Source organism: Canis lupus, chromosome 1, assembly GCF_011100685.1.
Source record: "Canis lupus familiaris isolate Mischka breed German Shepherd chromosome 1, alternate assembly UU_Cfam_GSD_1.0, whole genome shotgun sequence".
Lineage (NCBI taxonomy): Eukaryota > Metazoa > Chordata > Mammalia > Carnivora > Canidae > Canis > Canis lupus.
The window spans coordinates 6,699,307-6,724,905 of record NC_049222.1 but is presented as its reverse complement, the minus strand read 5'-3'; the positions used below and the strand labels follow the sequence as shown (position 1 = coordinate 6,724,905).

The following is a 25,599-nucleotide window of genomic DNA, read 5'->3' as shown; positions in this document are numbered from 1 at the left end:
GAGTAAAGAAAAGATTGAGGAATGAGCCTATATTTATGGGATGCCTCTTACATGACAGTCACCTTTCTAGGCACTGTCTTGTTATATCACATCTGTCAAGAGAAAATGCTATACATAATCTTACTAAATTTGTCTAGACCCTTTAGTCAAATCCAACTGAAAAAGCTTTTACTAGATTTTTAAAATATCCTGGTTAGTCATTTTTGGTGTCATTGAAGCAAATATAATGCTCCAGAAAGGAAATGAAAATGAGCACACATAAGACTACAGAAAATTAATATTATCTGAATGAAGTATGGCCTTATAAATGTAAATATACTTAAAACTCTCCATGAATATTTTTATTTAGCAAGAACAAAGAGACAAAACACTCTTTCCCACTCGCTCTCTCCAAATTTACTATTTGAATAGAAGTAATTGAGTTGCCTGGGTGGCTCAGTGGTTGAGAATCTGCCTTCGGCTCAGGATGTGATCCTGGAGTTCTGGGATCAAGTCCCACACTGGGCTCCTTGCATGAAGCCTGCTTCTCCCTCTGCCTGTGTCTCTGCCTCTTTCTCTGTGTCTCTCATGAATAAATAAATAAAATCTTTAAAAAATGAATAGAAGTAATAATAATCTGGTTTATGAATTTTCTTATGTTAATATTTTTAAAGTTTAAAATGACATTTGATGGAGATGAAAAAACTAATTGACATCACACTGCACCATCTTTTTCAGGTCAAAATAGTTCATGAGTAAAACGAGTGTGTTGGCCATGTAAATTGAGTAGACATTATGAACCATAAATGCACAGCCTACCACAGAGCTCTTGCTAAGAACAAGTTCTCAGGAAATTGCAGGAACCCAGATAATGCCTTCAAAAGATCTTGATGGAAAACCTAAACAGTTTCCCTTCCTAATAACATGTGGAAGAGGGAAACTTTTTTATACAATCAAACTTATTAGATATGTTAGCTCTTTGTAAAGGTAAGTCACTCTGTAGAATAAAGCCTGAGATTAAAGCAAATAAAAACTTAAACAATAAGTATCCCAGGAAAAATTCCCCATGGTCTACCTACCACAGTGATTAAATTTGTTGTTAATTTTTTTAAATTTTTATTTATTTATGATAGTCACACAGAGAGAGAGAGAGAAAGGCAGAGACATAGGCAGAGGGAGAAGCAGGCTCCATGTACCGGGAGCCTGACGTGGGATTCGATCCCAGGTCTCCAGGATCGCGGCCTGGGCAAAAGGCAGGCGCTAAACCGCTGTGCCACCCAGGGATCCCTGTTGTTAATTTCTACAATGTAGTAGCAAATTACTTGAATAGAAATATTTGTTTTATACATCATGACAATTACTCAAACTCATGTTGATTAAGAAATTAAATATTGTATTATTTTCTGTGAATTTTGGATGCTAAAATATAAAAATCCTTCCTAATTCTTTAATAAATAAGCTATTTGTGTTTGATATCACTTCCATCTATCATGCACTGGCATATAGAGTGATATGAATAATGCAGTGATGCTAGAGAAAATATGTTTTTATGTTTTTGTTTTTAATAATTTTTCCAGACATAAAAAGAAATAATGGTATAAGACTGCATAAGCCAGTAATCAGAGAGTCAGCAGATTTCTCTGGAACACCATGGAAGTTGAAACACAATGGAATGATGTCTTTATAAACCTCAAGGGGATTATAGACCTAGAAGGTGTGGACCTAGAATTCTATCCACAGGCCAAGTATTAATTGTTACAGTCAAATCAATGTGATTTCTTAGAATTGCATTCTTGCCATTAGAATACAGTGAAAGAAAAACTACTAAATGGTTATTATTAGATTTCTTCAATCAGTAGGAAACTTTATAATTAACTTGTGTGCACATTTTATAGAATTCTTAGGTAGGTAGGGTCAGATAACATGTCTGACTCTCTCAGCTCAAGTACTTAATCACATGTAACAGGATTAGACAAATGGACAGGAAGACTGCTCTTAACTGTTAATAGGGTAAACTGTTGTTTAAATTTATCGCCAAGTTTGCCTGAGAAGAGCCATGGGTGGCCACTGCTCAACTAAGAGCTGAAATTGGCCATATTACCCATAATGTGTCATGTGGGCCTTCTGCTGGAAGTTGCAAGCTTACAACAAGCTCCAGAGTTCCAAAACACTTGCATGAGACAGATTCTGCTGGTTTAGTTGTGTAGGTGAGAGACAGATTTCTGGTGCAATTCTACTTTGTCATCTTTCTGGAATCCTCTTTCAAAATGTTTATGTATTTTTGAAGTTCTTGGAATTTTTATAGTTGTATATAATTATCTACTTTATCTACCTGTACAAATATTTTCTCTAATTTTAGATCTCTTCTTTTCTTTCAGCTCCCAGTAGGATATTACTTAAAAAAAAAATCCAACAAACTTCTTTTTTTTCTGTCTTTGACCAGCAAAAATTGAGCTCTTCAGAAATACCTTTGACTTTCATTAAGACCATTTTTATTAAAGACTCTCTGTCAGGTATTCTGTAGATAAAAGAGAAGTATCTATAGATCTGTACTACCTAGGAAGCCTTGAAATGGAAGACAGAAGCTGTCTTTTGCTATACTTGGTCAAAATCATTATGTCTCTACCTGCCCCAATTCTTACTGGATAGCCCTCTGAAAATGTGAATTTTTGCAAGTAGGCATTTATTTAGCTAAGGGATATGAAAGGTCATGATGTTCAACCTTTTTACTAAATACCCCTTGGATTCGACCACTGCAAAAAATATTAGAGGATTAAATTGTAATATCTAGACTCATCACTGTTTGGAGCAAGAAAAAAAAGTCAGTTACTATTTATTATATTTACGACTTATCCTGAGCTACTTTTATTTATCTTTGTTGAGGAATCAAGCATTGGTCTCAGATCCAAGAGCAAGAGAAGCAAAGACTGAATTCTAGCTTCTGGACTAAAGTAGGTTAAGGGCTAAGCTTAAATCTCATGTGTATGAAATATGTTTTAATCATTTCCCCTAAATTTTCCTTCTCATTCTTTTCTCTTCTGTCCTCACCTCTGCCACTGAGGTGTGTCCACACTTCCTTATCAACTCTTCACCTTTGATGTTGACATATTTAATAATGATAGCCAACAAGATCTTATCTTTATTTTTCATTTTGACACATTTTATATGTTATTAATTATCTAATTTCATACTAACATTTCCCCCAAATAATTAAAAACAGATACATTTTATTTGATAGATAAGTACTTCTTGGAATATTAACAATGGGTCACAAACTATATAATGTTGCAAAGGTTTTTTTTTTTTTTTTTAAAGATTTTATTTATTCATGAGAGACACGGGAAGAGGGGCAGAGACCTAGGCAGAGGCAGAAGCAGGTTTCTTGTGGGGAGTCCGATGTGGGTCTTGATCTTAGGACCCCAGGATCACAACCTGAGCCAAAGGCAGAAGCTCAACCACTGAGCCATCCAGGCATCCTGATGCAAAGGTTTTTAAAGAAATCACTTGGGCACTAACCTCCAGGATCTAACTCTTTCATGCATGAAATGGATAACTTGGTAATTATATATAATTAGGAAAGTTTTAGAATACAAAAACAAAATATGTAAGTATTATTGAGCTTAGAAGATGGAGTATCTTGTTTTGGGGCACCACGTGTGGGCAAATACTGGCAGGAAAGAATGAATATGGTAGTGATGATAAGCTAATTTTTGAATAATACTTAAGTATTTTGAATAAATACTTAATACTTTGAATAATACTTACTCCAGGCTTGCTTTCTTTTTTGTTTCTTTTCTTTTTTTCTTTCTTTTTGTTTTTTTTTAAAGGAGGGAGGAGGATGTAGGGAGGGGCAGAGAGAGAAGGAGAGAGAATCTCATGGATCCTCAGGGGGAAATGGGGCCTCAACGTCACAACCCTGAGACAGTGACCTGAGCTGAAATCAAGAGTCTAATGCTTAAGTGATGGAGCCACCCAGGTGCCCCGAATCTCTTTATAAATACAGACTAAAAGACCTAGATGAATCGAATATGACATGATACATCATTGCTCTTTTCTTTCACCTCCAAACCACCACCACTGCAAACTCCAAGCCATCCTCTCCTCCCTCAGCTCCATCAAAAGTGACAGATTGCAGTCTGTACCTTTTAATCAAAGTGTGTAGGTAACACATGGAGCTGAGGAGATAGTAAAGGATTGTACTGAGTAGCCAGTACAGTGGCCAGAATTCCAAAGCAGCCTCTGGACCCAGAGTTCTCCCAAAGATATATCAACCCACAGTTGACCATGGCCACCAGAATGTAGGAAGTCTTTCTGAGATAGTGACAGATTTGGAAGAATTCAGCTCAAACCCTAAGTCTTATGGGCAGCTGACTGCTCAGATCCTCACTGGTCCATTTCACAAATCTGATAATAAGTCCATCCCACATTATAGTGGGCCTGCATTGTATGGTCTTGTTTAGTCCCCATGGCAACCCTGGGAGGTAAGTACTCATATAACCTCTTCTACTTTTGCATAGGAGGAAATAAAGGCACAGAAATTTGAACTAGTTGCTCCAGATCAAAGAGTGACTCTCTGAAAGAGCAGGTCTCAGCATCCATACTTCCTTCCTAGCTCTCCATTCTAGTGACTACTGATAAAGATGATCACATAAATTAAAATGTGAAGCAAAAAGTAGGGGAAGCTATAAGTAAAATAAGGTATGGATCATAAGAAAAAATATCATTTGGGCAGCCTGGGTGGCTCAGTGGTTTAGCACCTGCCTTCAGTCCAGGGCCTGATCCTGGGGTCCCAGGTTCAAGTCCCACATCCGGCTCCCTGCATGGAGCCTGCTTCTCCCTCTGCCTGTATCTCTGCCTCTCTCTCTGTCTCTCTCTGTCTCTGCCTCTCATGAATAAATAAATAAGATCTTTTAAAAAATCATTTAATCCTCTTTATTTTTTTAATATTTTTTGTTGTTGTTGTTCATTTATTTGACAGAAAGAGAGAATGAGCATGCACAAGTGGGTTAGAAGTAAGCAGAGAGAGAAACAGGTTACCCATTGAGCTGGAAGTCCCACGTAGGGCACAAGCCCAGGACTCTGGGATGACGACCTGGGCCAAAGGCAAATGCTTAACCAGCTGAGCCAACCAGGCGCCCCTTAATCCTCCTGCTAATATGAATCCAGACTGATAATTTGGGTACTAAATGGAGGAGTCATGGAAGTTAAATCCTACACTATAAAAACAGGGCTTTGTTTCATCAGGCCGTACGATCTATAGGTGTAATATAGCTCATGATTTGGGTTGCAATAATATTTATTTAAATTAAATACAACATCAAGAATGTTGCATATTAGAAGTAGAATTATGGATATTAAAAAAAACAAAAAGCTGGACTTTTCCTCTTACACAGCAATTGACAAGTTTGGACCTCATGACCATTTGGCTTCTCTAAGTGCTAACTACTGTGCTAGAAAGGTGTGAATACTTGGCTCTGAGAGCCGTAGAAGAAATCCAGGTCATCCAACGGAAGATTAATAATTGACTTACCTGAAAAATACCCTCCCGTCAACACCTGGGACAATCCCACTGCTGTATGTCCTCCTTGACTCCTCTCCTGAATCAGTGCTCCAAAGGGGACCATAAAGGAGGGAGGCTGGCAGAAAGAAATGGGTTGGGACCAAGCTGGCAATCCGCTTTGGAGAATTGAATGCCCCGGCATCATTGGAGACATTCATAATTTATCAGTGAAACAGTTCAAGGAAGTAATTAAACTTGAAGGACTTACCTGCTTCCCTTGCCACCCCCCCACCAGGCCTGAAGTTAAAAGGGATACACCTCAAAAGACAGCATTATAAAATGTGGAGTTGGGAAAACACATAAAATCACGAGAAAGAGGAAGCAAAAATCTAGGTCTCTTTGCTCAGCATTTTCTTTGCCACCGGGAACTGGAGCAGCAGCCCGCTGATTCTCATACTGAAATGATTATGAGGACTCTCTTTCATTATGAGTTTTAAGGGTCTAGGGAAATTCTTTTTTTTTTTTCTCTCCAGGAAAAAAAAAAAAGTTATTTTATACAAGTTGCTTTGAAAATCATGCCCTTTCTAATACAAAAAATCATTTCCAGATTCCAAGATTCCTCTGATTAATTTCTAAAACACCACAGGTCTCCTTGCCTCAGGAAAAAAATGGAAATTTCAAATGTTTTTTTAAAAAGCATATTTATCTTATGGAATGGTCTTTGGCGCAGTGCTGGGCCCGTGGAGAACACTTAGGCTTGTTCACAATTACCCAGTAACTTCTTTTTAATGGAACCCCCTTACTGGACATTTCTGTCACTGTCTTGAAGAATTGATGGGAAGTCATATTAAGATGACCAGGTAAGCCTGTTGTGCTTGTCAGCTTTCTGAAGGTCACTTTGTCCAAGCTCTGCACTTTATCCTGAAGAAATGAAGGTGACACGATTTACCCAAGCACATAGCTAGTGAGTACAGAGCTGTTAATTCTGCCCTTCTGGCTTCCAGGACCATTTATCATTTCCAGGCATCCTCTTCAAATGAATGGGAAAGCACGCAGGATCCTATATGGAGTGAAATCTTCATACAATTATGATATACATAGATCTCTTGTTTGCTCAGTGATCAAGTAAGTCATTTATAATTTTCAAATTGTGTCAACAAGTAGATAAAATGGTTGTTTGATGAATCAGATATATTGAATTAAGTAGAGCCCATAAGCTAAATATTAATGCATTGTTTATTTGAAATAATACTCGATATAGTACATTGTTGCACTTGAAATAAATTGAAATACTTCTAAAACTTTCAGGTTTGGAAACACCGCACAAAGTAGCACAAGATGTCTCCTGAAGAATGTCTTTGCATGTTGCTAACATTTCAACTTAGTAGCCAAATTAAACCACAAGAATTTCTGGGGGAATTTTTATCTGAAAAGACAAACATGAATGAAGTAACATATGCAAGCTGTCCAGCTCGAAGACCCTTTGGGCCTTTAAGAATTTTCCTTTCAGATGAAAAACTCATAGTATCACAGAGAATGTGAAATATATCACTAAACAAAGTGATCACATTTAAGCCAAGAATCACATGCCCAGAGCTGTTACTATTTTCTACTTGAAAAGTGTAGTTATTATGTTTGCCAATAATTGAACAATATTTATTCCTTCTGAAACACTTTAGTGTTCAAAGTTATGTTTAAAGATTTATTTATTTATTTTAGAGGGGGTTGGGGGGCAGAGGGAAAGAATCTCAAGCAGACTCCCCGCTGAGTGTTGAGCCCCACACAGGTCTCTATCCCATGAATCCATCAGATCATGACCTGAGCCAAAACCAAGAGTCAGTCACCCCATCCTCTGAGCCACCCAGGCACCCTCAAGGTTATGTTTCAGTTTGAAAGTTTAAGACTGAATATATTTTAGTCGGAGTGGGTTGGGTGGAATGGGTCTGGGAGAAAATAAAGAAGCGAGATCAGCTGTGTTGCTTTTTCAAAACATCTGTGTTGAGTGATATTTTACACACCATAACATTCACCATTGTAAATGTAAAATCCAATGATTTTCAGTACATAAAGTTGTATAACCATGCAAAAATTTTGTTTTGAAACATTCCCATCACCCCCAAAATGTCTTTCACGTCCAGCTTCATCGCTAGGCAGCTGCTGACTTATTTCTGAATTTATAACTTTGCCTTTTATGAAGATTCCATTTAAATGGAATCATTTACTATGGAGTCTCTTGCATTTGCTTTCTATTATTTAGCATAATAATTTTTAATTCATCCACATTGATGTATCAGTAGTTTGCTCCTATTTATAGCTGGATAGCATTGCATTATTCTGCTATACCACATTTTGTTTATCCATTCACCTCTAAGTGGAATGTGGGCTTATTCATACTTTGAACTATTACAAGTAAAGCTGTTATGAACCTTCATATGCGAATAGTTCTGTGGGCAAATGTAATGTCCCTAAGCTAGGTTCTTAGGAATGTATAGTATAACTTTAAGGAAATCCAACAAGACTACTTCTTCTTGAATCAGTTCAACAATTTGTATTAACTACACTGTATTATTTGTTGACAAAATGTTGTACATGATTTTCCCTCCTAATTGTTTTAATTTCTATAGATTTGGCACAGTTATCCACTCCTTCATATTTTGCTTCAATTACTTACTTTTCCTTTCCCTCTCTTTACTTCTTTGGAGACTGTAACTAAGGTTTGTAGTGCTCATGTCTCTTTTCCCATAACTCATTTGTGGTGTCACTGAATTTCTTATTTGCTTGTATGCTTTCTACTTCATTGTTTTCCACACTAATATTTATTGTTTTAATTATTCTGTTTTATTGGTCTTTTTTTCCTTCAATTTTCTACCATCAACAAACTGAACACTATTAATAGATTCATAACTTCTTTGCATAGAATATGCATATGCACAGAAGACAGTCTTTGTAAAGAAATCAAAATAAAAATTTCATTGGAAAAAAATTAAGACATATAACAAAAATTTAATAAAATATGTATTGAATCATTGAAGCATAAGAATGTAACCTTATAGGATTACTTAAAAAGCCACAAATTAATGCAAAGTTCATGGATAGAAAGATTCTGCATAGGAACATTCTCTTCAGATTTGTGGACAAATCAGTCATTTCAGCCATAACCCCAGAAGGATTTTCATACATCTTGAGAAGTTGATTTAAAATTCTTTAGGGCCCAGGGCAGAAGCTCTCTCTGCCCATGGGTCCTGTCCCCCTGCTTTTAATAAAACCACCATTTTGCAGCAAAAAAAAAAAGAGGAAAAGCAAGAGGTGATAAAATAGTGACTCTGACCCAACTAAGAATCAAGCTGTTTAAAGCTATACCGAGCAAAACAGTGCAGTATTCATCCAAATGTAGACAAACAATGAACACAGCATGAAACTGGATGAAAGACCTCACCTTTATTGAGTGATTATGGTAGGATAGCATGTCACTGGGAAAAGATTTTATAGCTAAAGCTGCTATAATTGGTGATCTATAGGTATATTTTTTAATTGGAACTGACTCCCTATCTTTCACTCTTCACTGGCAAAAATTCCAAGTGGATTCAAATCATTAATATAAAAGGCAACATTTAATATATCAGAATAAAGTATCAGTAAATAAATTCCAGACCCTGGACTGAGAAAAGGCTTTCATTAACAGGATACAAAAGTGTGTAAAACAAAATTAAATAGTTGATACATTCAATTATATTTAACCCTAAAATTTCAGGATAGCAAAAAAGAAAACCTAAAAAACCTTAAAAAACCTTAAAAAATAGAAATAAGCCACAGATTGAGGAAATTTACCTGACATATATACGACTAAGAAAATTTAATACTCTGGATTTAATACTGATTAAGACGAGTTAGCCAAAGATCCCAACAAAAATTGGATTGCGGGAAATCTCAGATATGACAAAGTAAAACCAATTCATTACAACCATGTTGAATAATAAACTTTGTTACATCGTTGTTGATTTGCTACCATAAACACAAACTCCTTTGTTTTATCAAATCTTCTCAAATAATTGTTCCTTTGTCTGACAAGTATAAAAGCTGCCCTCGTTGGTCACTTCTTTGAGTCCTATGTCTTTGGGGCATACAAAATTAATATTTTCTCCTGATATTCTGTTTTATGTTGACTTAGTTATAAGATGAGCCAAAGAATGCAGAAGGGAAGAAGGGAAAGGTTTTCTTTCCCTATGCAGACATATTCTATGATATTTGGTTATAGGAGATTATTAAAACAAGTACAGCTGGCAAGATTCAAATTCTATAATTAGAATGGGCAAGCCTGTTTTTATTAGACACCTTAGCATGTGTCTAGGCTAAAAGGAAGAGGAATATTTGAATTCCAAAACTGACCACACACCACACTGAGGCATAAGATCACATTAACTGTGGCTCTGTAGACTCTTGGGGGCAGTCTTGAATATATATTGGTGCCACGATGATGATATGAACTTTTATGATTTTTCCTTTAAGATATATTTCTGCATGAAAGGAAGAAAAATCAGCAGAAGAATCTATATCTGACATCTAGAAAAAGAGGGGTAAAACAGAAGATCACTTCAGTCTTTTCATTTTAAATAAATCAATATGTTATAAATAGAAGTGGAACTGCAGTGCTGCGAAGAGAAGGGCAAAGGAGCCACACACTTACTTTTATAAGATTTTGAGAATGTCATCTTTGTTCAGCGAAATCTCAAGGAAAGTTTTGGCTTGCCTGTTTATTTTCAACTTGAAGTGAACATCTCCTTAAAGCAATTTTATCGGAAGAACTGAGCACATTTTCACAAACACGGCACCACTTACGTTTTCACGTGGTGTATAGTGTTTGTTGAGTAAGAGTATTTAAAAATGGTGGAGTCCCAAATATATGTCCACGTCCTAATCCTGAGAAACTGTGACTATTTCCCTATATGGCAAAATATATGATTCAGGTAGGGACTTTGAGAGGAGGAGCTTATGCTTAATTATCCAGGTAGGTCCTAAATCTAAGAACAAGGGTCCTAAAAAAATGAGGCAGAAGGAAATTTGATACACAGAGAAGCCATGTGGTTATGGAGACCAAGACTGAAGCGAGGTGGCCACAAGCCAAGGAAACCAGTGGCCACGAGAAGCTAGACGAGCAAGGAATGAATCCTACCCTGGAGCCTCTGTGACACCTTGATTTTGGACTTTTTGCCTCTAATATTATGAGAGGATAAGTTTCTGTGGTTTTAAGTGGCCAAGTATTTGGTAATTTGTTATGGCAGCTCTAGGAAACTCATGAAGAAGCCACAGGAAAGTAATATAATTCCTACATTAGAAAAATAGTTGTTAAAATGACCTGAGAGATTAAATAACTTACACATATTCAGCAGTTGGGTTTCTAATATAAGCACAAATGCTAGAATTCTTGAAGACACAATTATATTCCCTCCCCACATGATGAAGAATAAATACATGAATCATTTTTTTTAAGACTGTAACAAAAATCTTATATCCATGTTCAGAATTGGGATTTGTGATATGTAATCATTTATGTTCCTCCATGGAACAAAGTATTTCCTTCAGACTTGTACAGCATGCTTGGTAGAGTTAGTTGTCAATGTGTTTTCTCAGCTTGTAAAATAATTAATGTGACTGGTAGAGAAACATCCTATAACAAACCATATGGGGATACCTTTCCTAGCTGACTTCAGTCCTTATGGGAGTGAAAACTTTATGTTCAGATTCCTTTGTTATATTGTAGAAATTCCACTGGGCTAAGCCATCCTAATTTGTTATTCTATATAAAGATAGAAGGATTTTATATTTCTCAGAGAAAGTATAGAATGTATTAAGCAAAACTTGCAGGTAATTTCATAGGGGAAAAGAAATACATTTCTCAGAACATTTAAGATACTAAAAAAACACATATATGGTTTATAATTCCCTGACAAGGGATAGTAGTTTGATGCATATTTAGATTTTAGCTTATTGTCATTTTTGCCATTTATTTTCATTTTAATATGTACCCTTTTGCATGCTCTTTTCAATGCTGAGGGGAAGATAACAATGATCTAACTATTCTATATTTTCCTGGGAAAAGTACTCCCTATCACTTATCATTCTCAACCAATTCATAATTTATTTAATTCTCTACTCTATCAGCTGTATCCTGGCACTAAGGAAGACATACAAGTATTCAAGATGTTTATATGCTTTTTTTTTTTTTTTTTTTTTTTTTTGCTCAGGAGTGTATTTCAGCACCTTAGGACAGCACCTAGGTTAAAATAAATATTTGTGAAATTTCTGAAAGAGCAGTTAACATCATATGAGATTGTCTAAATGATCTCACTATCACTATCACATTTGTATAGGATATAAGTCATTGTAGATATGTGTATTACTTTATACATTTGGATACAGATGCACCAAGTATATGCATTTTGGAAAGGGTAACAGGAAGACCCAAGTCTTGCTCTAAACACATATTTCGTTGAGAATGCACTTACTTTCCTCTAATATTTAGCAGAGTGATATCTGCTCTATAATGAGGTGCAAAGTGTATTCCTCCTATTATAAATATGACATTACATACTATCAGTACAATCAGAAAAGCTGTGCTCTTTATTTGTATTTAGGAGATAGATTATAAGAATGAGGTTTTTGTTTTGTTTTGTTTTTTTGAGAAACACCATGACAATACAATTTGTAATGGATATGCCAGTATCATTAAGCTATGTAAACTCTCCATAGAATGCCTTGTGTATTGAGCATCTTTTTTTTTTTTAATCAGTAACGATGAAGCAGAAGGATGCATAATTACCAAACTGTTGAAAGATCTATGCTGTCCACATTTCCTTGGCACACATAGGTTGAGTTCATTTTATTTTATTTTTATTTTTTAAAGATTTTATTTGTTTATTTATTTTGGAGAGAGAGAAAGTTCTAGCAGAGGAAGGAGAGATCCCAAGTAGACTCCATGCTGGGTGCAGAGCCTGATGTGGGGCTTGATCTCACAACCTTGAGATCATGACCTGAACTGAAATCAAGAGTCGGAAGCTCAACCAACTGAACCACCTCGGCACCCGAGTTCATTTGATTTTAGACCAAGACACATTTTCCAGTTGTGTGAAAAGCATGGGTTTTATATTGCCTCATGTTTTGGCTAATGCTGGACAATTTTTTTAAAATTTAGGTGTTAATTCAGAGATTATCCTAAAATGTTGGTGCCAAATCTAGCCAGATGAATCCCTAATTCTTCAATTACCTTTACACTTGTTCTGTTACTAAATTTTCAGAACAGGAATGTACCTCTTGGCGACTGATTTAGGTATAAATTAAAGTGGCAGTTGGACATGTAAGCAGAAGGTCAGAGTAAAGAAAGCTGTGTTGGGAGAATTGACTGGGTGGTTTGTACTTGTGTGGAGTGATTGGGAAGATTTGCTTCACTTCTTACATGCTTATTGCGAAACTCTTCAGAATTAATAACAAAATTAAAGCACCTCACTGATGTTGGGTTCTGTGATAGATGCCTCAGGAGACATGCATGTAAGTAGAAGCCATTTCAAGCTTCTAGAGTTTCTCGGGCCAGCAGCGAGAAACAAAACCAAAAAAACCCAAATGTTTGCAACAGAATCAAGAAGAGGATAGGTATGATGATAGGAGCTCTGGTGATGTGAGTGATAGCTGACAAACAGCATCTTTCTGCCATGAATTGGATGAGAAAAGCCATTATGAAATGTTTGTGTTTGAAATTGACCTTAAAGAGAAAGGTTAGGATGGTTTAGTTAGTTTGTTTGTCTTGGTAAGAATGCCCAACATTAGCTCTACCTTCTTAACCAAAATGAAAGTGCACAGGACCATGCACACTATAGATAAGAAAGACATGGACTCCATCCTCACCAGCCAATGACCTTCAAAGGCTCCACCTTCCAAAACTGTCCCTATGGGAATCTAGACTTCAACAAATGAATTCTGAGGGACATAAACATGCAAACTACATATCAAGCACTAATCATGAGGGCTCAACCTGACCTAATTACCTCTCAAAAACCCCCCTCCAAATACCATCACGCTGGGGACTAGGGGTTCAGCATATGAATTGGAAAACCTGAATGTGCAATCTGTAATGAATAGTTCTTCCATCTTGCCTCCGACAGAGCTGGGTTTTTAAAAAAGCAAGTTTGAGACCATACTATGAAGGGGCTTGGATATGCCAGAAGGAGAAATTTGCATGCAAATTGCTAAATGTTGAAGCTCCATTTGAAGGTTCGAAGAAGAAAATGTGTTTCTGTTTTAAAACAATGGTTCTGGAAGTGGCATGAAAGATAGGTTGAAGAGGAGGGGATTTGGAGCCAGCTTTCAGGAAGGACAGCAGTGGAATCTCGTGGAAATGAAAGGTAGCTGGATAAGGCTGGAGGTAGAAAGTGTTGAACTGAGTGGCAGAGGAGGAGACTATATTTTTCATTTGGATGAATGTAGGACACATGGATTTAAATGTTTCATAAAATTTGAACTGATATAGATATTCGATACCTGTAAACTCTCATTAATACTGTAATTGTTCCACATGTTCTATTCTTTCCAGTGAATGCAAAGAGAAACATATTAATATACATTTTTATATTTGTGCTATTTTTTCAGACCTACTTTCCCCTCAGGTGGCTACAATACGTTTATTTGCTAAAAATCTGAAATAGTTTTTCTTCTAAAACCAGAATCCCAGCCATGTGCTACGCCAATCAGACCCATGTACTGAGAGCAATAACATTCACAACTATGGTATGGGGTCCTAGTAGATGGAATGTGAGCCTCAAAGATAATTTTATAATAAACACTATCATAAGAAAGTATGTTTGTGAGGAGGAGTCAATTATCCGATGAGGCACATAAATTCTCCATACCTCTGATAATGGTAAATGTGTAAGACATTGTAAATACTGTCAGTCAAAATGGGAATGGATAAAAATAACATCCCAGAGATGCAACATGAACTTTACTGATTTTGCTTCATATTGATTGCTTCCTGTAGTCTTCACAGTACACCTATTTCATTGGACATGTTACTTTGCAAGTAGCATTTTACTGGAGATAAAAACTCACCAGGAAATTGCCATTGGAAATGACTTAGGCGATTAACAAAACTTGAGAGGACTAAGCCATGCTAATGCAGATCTCAGCTAATCCCATGAAAGACGTGCATGTAGGAAGATCAGGAGAGGGGAAAATATCTTATTTCATATTTTGCCATTAGTGTTTTCTAGGAAAGAAATAAAATGTCTAGGAAGGAAATAAAATATTTCAGTGGCGTACACACAAAAGGAACAAAAAGGAAAGAACACGAAGAATGACTTCAGTATTGAGAAAAGTGCAACGATATGGATGCAAACATAAAGGACACAGTATAGGCAAGAGTAACATACAATTAGAGCCAAGACTGAATTGGAAGAATTATTTCATTCTTAAACAGTATTTTAACTGTGGTTATCCTAACTGCGAATGGGTAAGAAAAAAAAAAAGGTGATGCATTTATCAAAAGATCTGTGAATTGAAATGGCAACCAAATGCAGAGCATAAAGTTAAAGTCACATTTATTTTTCTTTTTAAACATCACCAATTCTGTAACTTGGCAGGCTTTATCCTAGAAGGAAAATGTATTGAGTGTTATAAGCCAGGCATTACAATAGCTATTTAAAAAAAAAATCAGTAAGACAAAGAACCCGCTCATGGGGTAGAAAGATATTTTAAATAAGGACATCGTATATGCAGACATGAAATAAAATGTCATTTTCAAGGAGGGATGAGAATTAAGGTATTTTCAGTGAGAGAACGTGAGGATAAACAGTTGTTATGACTTAGATCTTAGCCGAAAGTATCTAATCCAAGTTGAAATAATATTTATTTCACAAGATCAGTGAAGCGGCCAAATGAGACAAACTGTCTAGCACCTCAGTCCAGAGCCCGGGCGTCCCTGGGTCCTGGGCTCCAGCAGTTTTAAGCCCCAAATGCAACCCTCCACCTGCCCCAGGGGCAGCCTCTACCCTGCTCACTGCCTACAAGCAAGTGCACATCGAATTGTGCGTGAGTTCAGTTCCAATGCCATGGAACAGTGGTGTTGGGACATCAAGGGATAGTGTCCCCTCCTCATTTCTGTCATGCAGGCAGCTCTCAGCTGCATCCTGTGTGCATTCCGGAAGTCAGGGCGGAGGAGAGCTTCTACTGCTCCCATAGCAAGCTGGATAGTGCACCATTATACTGGCTTTCTTCCTTCACTGTCTCCATCTCATGCCAGGACCTCTCCTGCTGGGATCTCGTCTCAAGTAAACCCTCTGCCCACAGGACCACGTCTCAGGCTCCATCTCCGGGGAAACCCAAAGGAACACACTGACGCATATCAGGTACACAAATGACAGATTCCTTTTTGCTTGTTCTAATGCATTTAAACTCTCTCCATTGCCTACCAAAGTAAGTGCAATTTTCTCTTTCTGGCAATTAAGGTCATCCACAAAATGGCCACCAATTTTTTGTATAACACATCATGATTTCACTCTTTCTCTATGGGAGCTTTACTCAGCCTCCGACTCTTTCTCTAATGCAGTTCATGTTGCACACGGCTGTGCTCCCCTGCCTGATCTTTAGACTGGTTAGAATGCTCTTAATCCCATTTTGCACATCAAAATTTTATAGAGTATTTAAGATTCTCATCAAATACTATCACCTCCATAAAGCCTTTCACAATCTTTCCTACCGAACATTTCTTTTCCAATGGGGTTCAGTGGAATCCCAAGACTCCTTTATCTGTAGCTCTTATTTACCTTTAAATTTAAGACTAAGCCAGGATGTACTTGTTTTCTAAACTCTGACTAAATTTTTAGCTGCTAAACACCAGGATGAATCCTAATGTTTTCATATGTTTTACTGTGCCTGACACCCTACCTTGGTATGGATGCATGGGTATATGTGTGTATCCCCTCTAGAGCTACATACTATATGGATATAACTTATATGTAAAGTATTACTCTACTAATTATTTAATGCGTATTCATTATTTTAGTTATCTAATTAGATATCTAATATCTAATTATTTATCTAATTATTTTTTTGGTTCTACAGATTATATATGCTAATTGCAGAAAATTAAAGTAAACAAACATTTTCCCAAATCTCACTGGCCAGACAAAACTGTTGATATTTCACTGCTCAACATTTTAAAGTTATTTTAATTAATGATATTATTTTACCATCTGTTAGTAAAATTAATAATGATCACATTATACATAGTAAACCTTCAAATGTACATAAAATAAGCCATAATATCAAATCTATTAATATTTGATGCATTCCAGATGTGAAAATATAGGAAGAAAAGGTTTTTTTTTTTTTTTTTTTTTTTTAAACAGCTATGAAATATAACATTCATCCTCATCAGTTGGAGGAGTATCTCTGCTTAGGTAAAACATCCAGTTTTAGGGCTGCCTGGTGGCTCAGCGGCTGACCATCTGCCTTCGGCCCAGGCTATGATCCTGGAGTCCCGGGATCGAGTCCCACATCTGGCTTCCTGCATGGGGCCTGCTTCTCCCTCTGCCTATGTCTCTACCTCTCTCTCTCTCTCTGTGTGTATCTCTCATGAATAAATAAATACAATCTTAAAAAAATCCATTTTTTATTATAATATACTTTGTTCTTTCAACATCTTCGTAACCATAGTCATTTTCCCTCATTTTATGTTTGTGAGTTTTTAGGCATTATATAGATATAGTTTTACCTACACTGTGTTGCCAGCTCCCAGATTCATTTTCAGCTGTCTATAATGTTGGATAAAAGTGATGAGGGTAGGGGCACCTGGGTGGCTCAGTTCCTTATGCATCTGACTTTGGTTCACGTCATAATCTCAGGGTCCTGGGATCCAGCCCCACAATAGGCTCCCTGCTCAGCAGGGAGTCTCTTCTCGCTCTCCCTCTGCTGCCCCCCTTCAGGCTTACTCTTTCTCTCAAACAAATAAATAGAAAATCTTTAGAAACAACATGACAAGGGTAAAGAACATCCCTGTCTCCCACTTACCATGAAGGAAAAGTATTCAGTCTCCATTAGTCATGTTACTTGTAGGGTTTTATTCCTAGATTCCCTTTGTCAAACCAGAGATTCCTTTTTATTCCCACTTGATGAGAATTTTTAATCAGAAGTGGATGCCAGAGTTTCTCGAATGCTTTTTCTAAGTCTACTAGAAGTGATTATATAAATTCTATTTTTATTTTGAAACATGGAGCATTACATTGATTCACAAACAATGAATAACTCCTGTGTAGTTATGAAGTATGATTCTTTTTAAAAACTGGTAGGCTAGATTTACTAAAATTTCATTTAGAATACTTACATTTACCACATAGGTGATGTATAATCTATTTTGCAGTATTGAAGGTCATTTTGGTTTTATTGTCATGTCTTTGCTCTGCCTATGTGCGTGTGTATGTGTAATTAGTGTTGTTTCTTAAAGATTGCCAGGTAGTAACATTAATATTATTACCAAACATTACAAAAATGAAGTATTTGCTGGAATTCTCCAGTAAACTTGTGTGGTTTTGGAACATTCTTTGTGTCCAAGTATATAACTAAAAATTTACTTTTAAAATTTAGAGAAAGTATTTTTCAGATTTTCATTTTCCTCTTGATAGAGTTTTAGTTTTGTTTTGAGTAGTTTGCCGAATTTAATCCATCAACTTAATTGCCATGAATTATTCATAATATACAGTTTTTATCTTTTAAAATGTGGCATCTGGGGGATCCTTGTGTGGCTCAACAGTTTAGCGCCTGCCTTCGGCCCAAGGCATGATCCTGGAGTCCTGGGATCGAGTCCCACATCTGGCTTCCTGCATGGAGCCTGCTTCTCCCTCTGCCTGTGTCTCTGCCTCTCTCTTTCTGTGTCTCTCATGAATAAATAAATAAAATCTTAAAATAATAAAATAAAATAAAATAAAATAAAATAAAAAAGTAAAATCACTACATCTTAAGTGATACACCTTTCTCATTCCTGATTTTTTTTCCTTTATCTTTCTCTTGCTCTTTCTACCAAGGGATTTATTGATTTATTGTTCTTTTCGAAGGACTAATTTTTGACATCACTGATTTCTAAAAATCATTTTTTCTGTCTTTTAGTTCTTTGACTTCTGCCCCTGCATTTATTGTTTCTTCTCTTAATTTGTCCCTCTTTGCTTAAAGACTTTAGGTGAAAGCTGAGATAATTAGGACATTTTTTTTTTCTTAGACATTTCTTATGTAGCCATTTATTGCTTTAAATTTCTTCCTAAGTGTCTTTATTTTCATTCTGTTCAAAATAGTTTGTTATTGACCTTTTGATACTTCTTTGATCTGTGTATAATTTAGATGTATATTAAGTTTGTGAATATTTGAGAATTTTCCCAATATTTTCCTGTTAATTTCTAATTTAATTCCCCCGTGGTCAAAAAAACATTGCTGATATGGTTTGGATCCTGTCAGATATATGTGAGTCGTTTTATGATCCTGAAAACAGCCTATCTTGATAAATATCCCATGTGCTCTTACAATAAATGTATCTACTGCTGTTATTGAGTGGAACATGGTATACGTTTTAATTAGAATAAGTTGGCTGTGCTGTTCCAATTTTCTACATCCTTAGTGATTTCCTGTTTGTTCTATCAATCATTGAGAGATGAGTGTTGCAATCTTTGACAGGAAATAGCTATTTACTTATTTCTCCTTGGAGTTCTAGTCATTTTTAGATCATGTGTTCTGAAGGTCTGATGTTAGATGAGGTGTGTAATTGTTTTTGATCATTAAGTCCCCTTAATTAATAGCACCTTTATTATTATGCAATGACATTGTTTATCTCTGGTGATTTTTTTTTCTCTAAGTAGTTAATCTATTTATTTGAGAGAGAGTGAGACCTGGTGAGTGCATGGGCTGGGAGGAGGGGCAGAGGGAGAGGGAGATGCAGACACCTGCTGAGCAGGGAACCCAACCTGGACTCCATCCGAAGGACCCTGAGTTCCTGACCTAAGCCAAAGGCACACACTACCCACTGAGCCACCCAGGAGCCCCTCTCTCTGGTGATACTTGCTACTCTGAAAAATAATTTGCTTAATATTGACAGAGCCACTCCAGTTGTTTTCTTCAAATACACTTATTTTGAAATATTTCAGATTTAGAAAAAAATTGCAAAGAAAGTTCCTTAAATTTCCAGATACACATCATTCGGTTTTCCCTTTTGTTAACCATCTTACGTAACCTTGGTAGATTTGTCAAAATTAAGAAATCACCCTGCCATCCCCACCCCTTCAAGCTTTCCCAAGACACATTCTCTGCCATACTTGCCTGGAAAGTAGCTGGAGACAAGCCAGGATCCGAGTCCTGACGCCTGGGCTGCCAGGGCTGGGTACTGCTCCCACACATCCATGTAGACCGAGCTGGGAGTGTGTATGCACACCAAACCACACGTATAAATAGTTATGTGTATCTCTGTCTGTCTCTCCATTGAGCTCTAGGGGTTCATCCTTGCCTTCCTACCTCAATTCCTTCTACCACTCACCATCCATTTACATAGTTTTGACCAGAGAATTCACGTAAGACAGATACAAAATCGTTTACTCCTGTGCTCATGAGAAACAACTTTAAAAACTGCAGACTTTAAAAAAAGAATTGCCTATGTGATATATAGATTTTTTTTCTCCTATCATGTTTTGTGTAATTTTAGTGGTCGCTTTAGGGCTTAAAATACGCATAGTTAGCCTATCACAGTCTGCCTTTAACCAATGTTGTATCTCATCTTCATAGTAAAAGGATCTTCCAATAGTATGCTTTGCATTAATCCCTTTCTGACTTTTGTGCTTCTGTGACGTTTCACATGTGTGGCAAACCATGCACTTCATTGGTACTAGTTTCGTTTAGTTCCTCAATCTTGGTTTAAAAATATTTAACAGATAAATCTTGTATCTTTCCCCATGTTGTTGCATCTGTGGTGCTCTTTCCCTTTGCTTTCCTCTTTCCACCTGGTATCCCTTTCTTTCCACCTGAGCAAATTCTTTAACAAGTTCCCATAGCATGAGTCTGCTGCTGCTGAATTTTTTTAGCTCTTGAATGTCTGAAAGAGCCTCTACTTCATCTTCGTTTTTGGCAAACGTTATTTCTGGACATCAAATTCTACCTGGACACTTTTCCCCAGAGTTTTAAAGATGCTGCTGTAGCATCTTCTTGCTCTCATTTTCATATTATTTTCCAACAACAAAAAAATCTATTGTGATGCTTATATATTTTTTCTTTTAGTTGTCTTTAATATTATTTTTTAACATTGGTTTTGAGCAATGTAATTATGCTATGACTTGCTGTTGTTTCCTCCATGATTCTTACACATGGAGTTCCTTGAACTTATTGAAATTATTGGTTTATAGTATTATCACATTAGGGAAAATATTGACCATTGTTCTTCAAATATTTTTCTGTCACCCCTGTGGAGATGCTAATTGCATATATATTCCTTCTCATGAGGCTGTCCCACAGTTCACTGATGCTTTATTCAATTTCAATTATTATTTTTTTCTCTATGTCTTTTCTTTGGGTAGTTTCATTTGCTATGTCTTCATGGTCTCTAATCTCTTCCTGCAATATCTCATCTCATCTTCTTCAATTCATACAACATGCTTTATTTATTTCTTTATTTCTGGTTTGTGTTTATCTCATACACTGTAATATCACGAATATATGAACAGCACACACCTCCATAAATTTCTTCATTTAAGTCACAATTGCAAATTGTGTAAGTGGTAGTAGAATAAAAGGTAAACCAAGATAATTTAAGCATAAAATCAGTCAGAGTCTTAACTAAGGAATTGTCTCAACTGAGGCACGAGGGAGTTATCAACATAAATAAATGCTGAAGGAAAGTTCTGGAATTCTGTGCCCGCACTGTTAAGGTCAAAGCTGGTATAAAGGCTTCTATTCTTTGATTTTTAACATCCTGTAATGGTTAAATAAACAACAAAAAATAGACATAAAACATAGAGATGGATGAAAATAAACATGTCTACTAACAACAAATTATGGCAGATAAGAAATATATGAAAAAAATATCCATTAAATAACTTGTTTAGACTAGAATATAATCTCTTCTCTCATTTTCCCTCTTAACTTTATCTTTCTCTCCTGACAAAGCCTCTAAGTGAACTCAACCCTTAACATTTCTTCAAGGATAACCAAATGCAGTATTGACTGCTGCTAATGGAAACTATCCTGTAATGTGTCAGATAAGTGTCGACTTGAATGGGCCCTTCAGTCACACACAGCAATTCCAGCATATTTTGTCCAGTAACTTTGTTCCTTTCTTCTCTACAGGAATCATTCACCCTGTCCTTTTCATCCTTTAATGCTTTCCCAGGACACATTCTCTGCCATTTTTTCAACCTTTATTTTTCTATGGAATCTCAAATGAATTTTTTAAAAAACCCAATTTATGAACTAAACTAAACTCCCATGATCCTGTGACCTTCCACTTTTCTTCATCATGTACACACACTCCTCATGTGACAAAATTTCCAGAAAAATTTAAGTATGCCCGTTTTCCCCATTTCCTCCACTGTAGTTTTGTCCCAAATTAAAACCACTGTGGGTTTTTTAAAAGGATATTTATTTATTTATTTATTTATGAGAGACACAGAGAAAGAGAGAGGCAGAGACATAGGCAGAGGAAGAAGCAGGCTCCATGCAGGAAGCCTGATGTGGGACTTGATCCCAGAACTCTGGGATCATGCCCAAAGCCAGAGGCAGATGTTCAACCACTGAGCCACCCAGGCATCCCAAAACCACTGTGCTTTTATTCCCACTATTCTTTAGAATATGTTCTTGGCATCATCACTGACCATCATAGTCAAGTCTTCACATACTCTGAAATGTTAATAAATAAAATAAAATGTCTTTTTATTTTAGACAGAAAATAGAGCATGGGGGTGGGGGTAGAAGGGACAGAGGGAGAGGAAGAAATAGTCCTCACTGAGTGTGCAGCCTGATGTGAGGCTTGATTCCACAATCCTGAGATCACAATTTGAGCTAAAATCAAGAGTCAGACACTCAACCAACTGCGCCACTTAGGCACCCCTTTAAAAAAGTATGTCAAAACAGTTTCTTAGGTACCTAGGTCAGTAGATTTTCTTGGTAGATGGCTAGGTCAGTTCCTTCTGGCTGGAAATAAGAGCCCCACAAGAGTAAAAAGGTAAGTTCAATATACTACACATATATTTTGTTATCTTGCCTGTATATATTTTTTAAATTGAAATTGAAATGGTTCAGGTGCATCTACTTTGGTTGGCATATACCACCTGTATCTCACATACAAACATTTGAGTTTTCAAACATATAACTATTCACTCATTAGCCTTCACATAATGAGAACTTTTTCCAAAAGTGTTCTTCTAATGCCAACCCTTTATTATATGTGAAGCTAAATAATTGTGACATAAGCAAACTTTGATCCTGAGAGATGTGTGGGCATGAACCAAGCACATTGTCTGGCAGGTCACAACTTACACATCAATTCAAATTGAAGTCATTTTGGGGGATGGTGTGCCACAATGGTTTGAATCAGGACTAAAGAAATGTGCACCATTTGTGGTGGACTAAACGTTTGTGTTCCCCAGAAAGTCTTATCTTGAAATTCACCAAATTCATCTGCTGAAATTTGCATCTTAAATTTCACATGTTGAAATACCAATATGAAAATATCAGAAGGTGAAGCCTTCAGGAAGTGATTAGGTATGAGGGTGGAACCCTTGTGAACTGGGCTAGTGCCTTTGTAAGAAGAGACTTTGGAGAGAGGATCTTCTCTGTTTCCTCTGCATGAGGATACCATGAGAAGACTCTCAAGAATTCTCAGTCTCCAGAAGTGTGAAAAATAAATTTCTGTTGCTTAAGCCACCTAGTCTACGGCATTTCATTATAACAGCTCAACCTAAGACAACATTGAATACAAAATATCATAAGACTAAGTATTCTTTATGTGCTTTGATTTTAGGGTAAAGAATAGTCTGGGACTAATGTCTAAGAGATGGAATTGGAGCCAGGTGATGGTGTTTGCAATGATGGTATCATAGAAAAGAAGAGTTTTGTTAGAGCTAAGACAGCCTAGAGAAACATACCCCCAAGCCTTGGGTAGTAGCAAAAGGCAGAGCAAATGCTGGTAGTGATACTGACAAAAGGTTCTAGAGTTAAGAAGCTTCACATGAATGTCACTTCCTGTTTTACAGGCATAAATTTGGCATCAGGTTGACACAGAAAGCATAGATCAGATGAAACTTCCAGGTTACAAATACTTTTCTTGTATTCTCCTGAATTTTGATTAAAATTGATGCCAGTTGATTTTTGTGGAATAAATTGCATTTCAAAATGATTTAGAGATATTTTAAAACAGTGTTTAATAACTGTGAAAAGCCTATATGAATTATGATAGCAAAGTGAAGTCCTTCGGGAATGTGTTACATAAGATTGTGGTCTGTTTGCTCTTAGCAACTTATTTGGAAAAGAACACTACTCTTGTTCATCCCCAAATAATCTGTAGAAATTAAAATCAGCATGGGAATGACACTCTTAAATGTAAATATGTTCGGCAGGGAAGTAAAAGGGTTAATGTTTTATTTAACAAATCTGTTGACCCCAAAATGAAGAGCTACAACAGATGGTTGTATTTAAATATACACAGTTATCAACATACCCCTATTATTTAATGCAACACATTGTAATGAGACCACTGAGAGATTTAAGTAGTAACCTCCAGGGATCCAAGGGGAGATGCAAGTGGGATGTAGTAGGATGTTTAATATTAAGTCTAAGTACCACATGTACTGCATTAAAAAAAAATAGAGTATATAGAGCAGACACAGCAGTGGAGGGTTCTCAGGCTCCTGAGAATCACGTGGGAGACTTTCCACTCACAGATACCTTGCAAAACATCTCTGCAGTTGAAGGAGGGCAGGGTGGCTGTGACTTTAAGCCACTCCATGTTTTCTCCAGCCATAAGTAGGTGTAGAACAGCTCCTGCATATCTGCCATCAAGGGCTAAACACCTGATTGCCTTCTAAAGGACTGTCTTGAAATCATCTGTTTCTAACTGGGTTTTCTTCTACCTCTCTGTCCTCCTTCAGTTTCCTAGTACTTCATCAGCTAGATTTCTTAATTAAAAAAGAAAAATTCCCTAGATTTTGTTCCTGGAGAATTCATAGCCTCATGCTCTTGCATATGGTGACTGTTCTGTGAATATTCATTAAATAAAAACATGAAAAATAATTTGTTTATATCAATCCTGATTAGTAGAAAGTAATCCTCTTTTAAGAAATATGTGGAGGAAAGTCATAAATGATCTAGATGGAAACAGAAACTCTTAAAAGCTGAGAAAAATTTATATTTAGACCAGGAGACTCTATGAAATAGTAGGTGACATATGTGACATTCAAGTCATAGGTATAAAATAATTTAATGAGTGAAATGCCTTAGATAAAAGTCTTAGTTAGATGACAGGTGAATTTATAAGTTAATATGAGTTAACACAGGGAGGTACATAAAAAAGGCTATCTTCACTATGTGAGTTATCTAACATGTGTTTTTCCCTAAGGACTATTAAATGGAAAATTTCCAAAATTTCAGGGAAAATTAAATATGAAGGTAGCCTTTGCTCAGAGGAATATTTAACATTTTGTAGAGACAATTATTAAAATCCCAGCTTCTAAGATATGTGAACACACACAGGAACGAACATGTTTTGATATCACATAAGAAGAGATACCTTTAGTGCCACACAAAATCTAGAAAAAAACTTTATTGTTTATAAATTAAAAAAAAATGCCAAAACAGAAATAACATATATGGAAAGAAAAAGAAAAGTATTGATGCTACCAAAGAATAATGTATTTTGTTCCAAGGTCAAAGAGCTAGTGACAGTAGAGACTGTCCCAGCCTAACATTCCTGGAGGAGTAACTGAACCGGTTTCTGCATGTCCCGCAGGCTCCTGTTATCCAAAACGGTGACAGTGTGACACGTGCTGAAGTCAGTTTTGGCAGTTTTGATATTATCCAGACTCATAAGTAATAATGCCTGAGTTCAGAGCCAGCAG

The 25,599-nt window shown here is 36.4% G+C and overlaps 1 pseudogene; it reads left to right on the top strand.

The window, feature by feature from the left end:
* Nucleotides 1-25,599, top strand: part of LOC100856140 — a 47,566-nt pseudogene that overhangs the window by 4,629 nt on the left and 17,338 nt on the right.